Raw genomic sequence first — 4,769 nt, 5'->3', positions numbered from 1 at the left:
TTGGTTTCCATGGTTGTCAAACATATATATAATGAGAAAAAATATACTTCCGCAATTGCAATTTCTTGTTAAGGCTGCAATGTTTCCCCGCTGAGAACAAAATGTTGACTAAGCAAAAGTCGCCACGGCCACGTAAGAGGAACTAAGAGCTTTTAAAGTGAGATAGCGTAGTGGAGTACTACGAGAAGCGCGATTACGAGGAAGTAGCTCTTTGCAATGTAATCAGACGCGGTGTAGTGGCGCAGTTAAGTAGCGCTCCTGCCCCGAACAAGCCCAACGAGAGCGCTTCTCGCTCGGTTCCTGTTCCCCGTCACCGGCGCTCTGCCGCCTCGCACTTTACATGCAGTTGCAAGGTATAGTTTGAAGTGACAAGTATGACAACGTGAACGCCAAACACCGATTAACATGATAGTGCAAATACTAAACTTAAAAGATATAAAGCACAAACTTAACATGTTACAAAAGCCTTTTTTTATGGAGGACCGTCTCGGATCCGTCGCGTCTACTGGTAGGCTACTTCCAGCCATTTTCTCGATGCGAGTGGTTCGGGAAAAAGTCTGAATGACAGTCCAGGCCATGACTTACTGTGCGGTGATAGGGGCTTTGGAGTCTGCGCCTCTCTTGCGTGCTGCCGGGGCTCCCTGTCCCTCCTGTGCCGCTGACGGTGGAAGCGTCTCCCCTCTACTAGTTGAATGATATCTGCTGCAGCCGAGCTAATAGCTCTATCGCTCTCTACTCCCCTCCCCCTCCTCCCCTCCCCTTCCCTCTCGCGTGTGTGTGTGTATGTGTGCGTGCGTGCGTGCGTGCGTGTGTGTGTAATCCAAATATGGAGCAGTTGGCTGGCCCAGCTATTAAAGCTGAAGGTTTGTACTCTATGCAAAAGAGGAATGAAACCAAGCCACAGGCGAGCGTCCAGAGGTCTACATTACGTAAACAAACAGACGGCTCAACATAATGGACAACACTTCACATCCCCTGCACGACCTACTGGTCAGACAGCAGTGTTTTCAGTTGGACGCTCCTTCAACTCCGCTGTAATAAGGATTGCCACAGGAAGTCATTCCTGCCCACTGCAATAGCAATATATAATGACTCCCCTCTGTGCCGAGAGAGGAGAGAAGAGGCTTATTGAGTGGAAATGCACGATGCACATTCTATATTTAATTTGTGCAGAGGTTTATCTCAAATACAATTTTTATACTATTAATTCTATCTAGTTGTATTGTAGGTTGTAATATATGAATTTGTTATGTGTTTTTGTGTACATTATGTCTGTTTTGTGTTTTTGTGTGTCTCGTAATTTTGTGTAAGTTATACTGTGTTGTGGTTTGAATTGCTTTTGCAACTCTGCAATCTCCCTTTGGGGAGCAATAAAGTTATCTATCTGTCTGTCTATCTGTCTGTCTATCTATCTATCTATCTATCTATCTTCACCTTTCCTACAATACTTTTCTTTACCTGGGCGTTTTATGATGTTGTAAGATTGTCTCAATCTACAGGTCCTGTCAGGAAAACATGACATGCATGTAGGCCTTCAGCAGTTATAATCTGCTCTGAGGTAGATTAGCATGGCGCTGGGGGCCTAACACCTGAGCCCTCTCAGACGTAGTTGACATTACCTGGTAAGTGTTTGAGTGCTCAAGGGCTCCAAATGATACAAACAGGAATGGGACAGCATGTTGCAACCTCTCACGTCCCCCTCTGTTCACACTTTCCAACTGCCCCTGGTAACCCTGTGCTTTACGCCACAACGCTATGAACTGTGGGTAACTCCCTCAGGTGAAGTCTGCAGAAATGCGGCCTTATGGGAAGTGTTCATAAAGGGATGAAAATGTCTGCCCAATGAGAGCCCATAGCACTTGGCCATAAACCCACACAGCCTCATCTTGGTTCCGCCACAACGGGCTGTGGGTCACCCCCTCCTGGTACAGCTGCGGTGGGGTGTAGGTTGGCGGGTCGGCCCCCTTCTGGTACCGCCGCGGCGGTGTATAGGTCACCGGGTCGGCCCGTCTTGGCTGAACAGATGTCGCAATGGTAGACATGTAGCTTCACCTCCCAGCCAATAGATAGATAGTGGCAGTGGCGTAGTGGACCCTCGGACTAGAGGCAGCAGCGTAGTGGACCCAGGGACTAGAGGCAGCAGCGTAGTGGACCCATGGACTAGAGGCAGTGGTGTAGTGGACCCATGGACTAGAGGCAGCAGCGTAGTGGACCCTCGGACTAGAGGCAGCAGCGTAGTGGACCCTCGGACTAGAGGCAGTGGCGTAGTGGACCCATGGACTAGAGGCAGTGGCGTAGTGGACCCAGGGACTAGAGGCAGTGGCGTAGTGGACCCAGGGACTAGAGGCAGTGGCGTAGTGGACCCAGGGACTAGAGGCAGTGGCGTAGTGGACCCTCGGACTAGAGGCAGTGGCGTAGTGGACCCTCGGGCTAGAGGCAGTGGCGTAGTGGACCCTCGGACTAGAGGCAGTGGCGTAGTGGACCCAGGGACTAGAGGCAGTGGCGTAGTGGACCCTCGGACTAGAGGCATGTTGTGGAGGATCCCTGTGCGGTGGCTCCCCTTGACTAGTGATGACCCTGGCTGCCGGTGGCGATGAGGAGGACCCCTGGACCAACAGATCCAGCCCGATGATGCGTGGGTCTTGGGTGATGGCTAGCCCACTTTAAAAGCAAACCTCCCCAGCAGCGTCTCCGTCCCCTGCGTCTGTTCCCCCTCTCCTGTGACTGTTTCTTTGAGGAACGTTGTTCCCCTCTCAGTAGTATGTGCCCGCTCTCCTAAGACTGTTTCTATGAGGAGTGTGGTTGCTCTCAGTAGTATGTGCCTGCTCTCCTGTGACTGTTTCTGTGAGGAGTGTGGTTGCTCTCAGTAGTATGTGCCCGCTCTCCTGTGACTGTTTCTATGAGGAGTGTGGTTGCCTCTCAGTAGTATGTTCCCGCTCTCCTGTGTGTGTTTATGTGCGTGGTGCCCTCTCAGGCCCTCATGTGCCTGCTCTCCTAAGACTGTTTCTGTGAAGAGAGTGGTGGCCTCTCAGTAGTATGTGCCTGCTCTCCAGTGTGTGAGGAGTCTTAAGGCCTCTCATTGGTATAGTTGCTAACTAAACGTGCTTAGCCTACTGAATGCAAAGGCTGCGTATTAACACCTGTGTCCACAGAGATGTGGTTGGTGGGGTGATCGCTTGGCTCATTAAGCATAAAAATAAGGCATGACAACTGGTTTCATTTATAGTGCCATCTCTCTCTCTCTCTGTCTCTCTCTGTCTCTGTCTTCCTTTCTCTCTATCTCTCCCTCTCTCTCTGTATCCCTCTCTCTCTCCCTCTCTGTCTTCTTCTCTCTCTGTCTCTCTCTTTCTCTGTATCTCTCTCTCCCCCTCTCTCTCTCCCTCTCTCTCTGTCTCTTTCTCTCTGTCTATCTCTCTGCTTCTGTTGTGTGCATGTAAACAATGTAGCCTATGAGACCTTCTTGTTTATCCATTTTCCTTCTTCAGTCCTAGAACATTAAATTAAATCGGCATTTGGAGAATCTAAGTAGGGTGCATGAGTGCATGTGTGCATGATGCTTAGTCATGTTTGTTTACCCGTTCACAGGCCCTGCGTCTGATCTGGCATATCTGCTACCAATCATAGTATAGCTGAGTATAGCCTATTTATAAAGGACTATATAGGCCTGTCTAGGATGATATGGGAGTAAAGCCTATTTATAAAAGACTATATAGGCCTGTCTAGAATCATACAGGAGTATAGCCTATTTATAATGGTCTATTTACAGTAGGCCTGTCTAGAATGATACAGGAGTATAGCCTATTTATAAAAGACTATATAGGCCTTTCTAGAATGATACAGGAGTATAGCCTATTTATAAAAGACTATATAGGCCTGTCTAGAATGATACAGGAGTATAGCCTATTTATAAAAGACTATATAGGCCTGTCTAGAATCATACCGGAGTATAGCCTATTTATAAGGTATTATATAGGCTTGTCTAGAATGTCTGTGTGTGTGTGTGTGTGTGAGAGTGTGTGTGTGTGTGTGTGTGTGTGTGTGTGTGTGTGTGTGTGTGTGTGTGTGTGTGTGCGAAAGAAGAGAGCGGTCAACTTCTGAGCAGCAGACTGAACGGGGGCTTTCCAGCAGTGTTTACGTGCACGTTTCCATGGAGACCATTCAAAAGCGTAGGCTGCTCCCGCTCCACCCTGCTGTGCAGCTCCATTCCTGTTGCCTGAGGTAACATCTGCTACACTTCTCCGTCCGCTCCTCCGTCTGCTCCTCCGTCCACTCCTCCAGCCGCTCCTCCAGCCGCTCCTCCAGCCGCTCCTCCAGCCTCTCCTCCGTCCGCTCCTCCGTCTGTGCCTCCAGACTTTCCTCCATCAGCTCCTCTGTCCGCTCCTCCGTCTCCTCCTCCAGCTGCTCCTCCGTCCACTCCTCCGTCTGCTCCTCCATCTGCTCCACCGTCTGCTCCTCCGTCCTCTCCTCCGTCCTCTCCTCCGTCTGCTCCTCCGTCCTCTCCTCCGTCCGCTCCTCCATCCTCTCCTCCAGCCGCTCCTCCAGCCACTCCTCCGTCCTCTCCTCCGTCCTCTCCTCCGTCCTCTCCTCTGTCTGCTCCTCCGTCCGCTCCTCCGTCCTCTCCTCCAGCTGCTCCTCCAGCCACTCCTCCAGCCGCTCCTCCAGCCACTCCTCCGTCCTCTCCTCCGTCCTCTCCTCCATCCTCTCCTCCGTCTGCTCCTCCGTCCGCTCCTCCGTCCTCTCCTCCAGCCGCTCCTCCAGCCACTCCTCCG

At 50.9% G+C, this 4,769-nt stretch overlaps 1 protein-coding gene across 1 annotated transcript in view; it reads right to left on the bottom strand.

Annotated features, from left to right (window-relative positions):
• Positions 1-677, bottom strand: part of atxn1a (ataxin 1a) — a 105,862-nt gene extending 105,185 nt beyond the window's left edge. Inside the window, exon 1 of the mRNA XM_080858771.1 lies at positions 586-677. The gene's annotated coding sequence lies outside the window, so the exon portion shown is untranslated. The remainder of the gene's footprint in view (positions 1-585) is intronic.
• Positions 678-4,769: the final 4,092 nt, after the last annotated feature.

This window comes from Sprattus sprattus, assembly GCF_963457725.1.
Source record: "Sprattus sprattus genome assembly, chromosome: 20".
Taxonomy (NCBI): Eukaryota; Metazoa; Chordata; class Actinopteri; order Clupeiformes; family Clupeidae; genus Sprattus; species Sprattus sprattus.
This window is presented reverse-complemented; position numbering and strand designations above follow the sequence as displayed.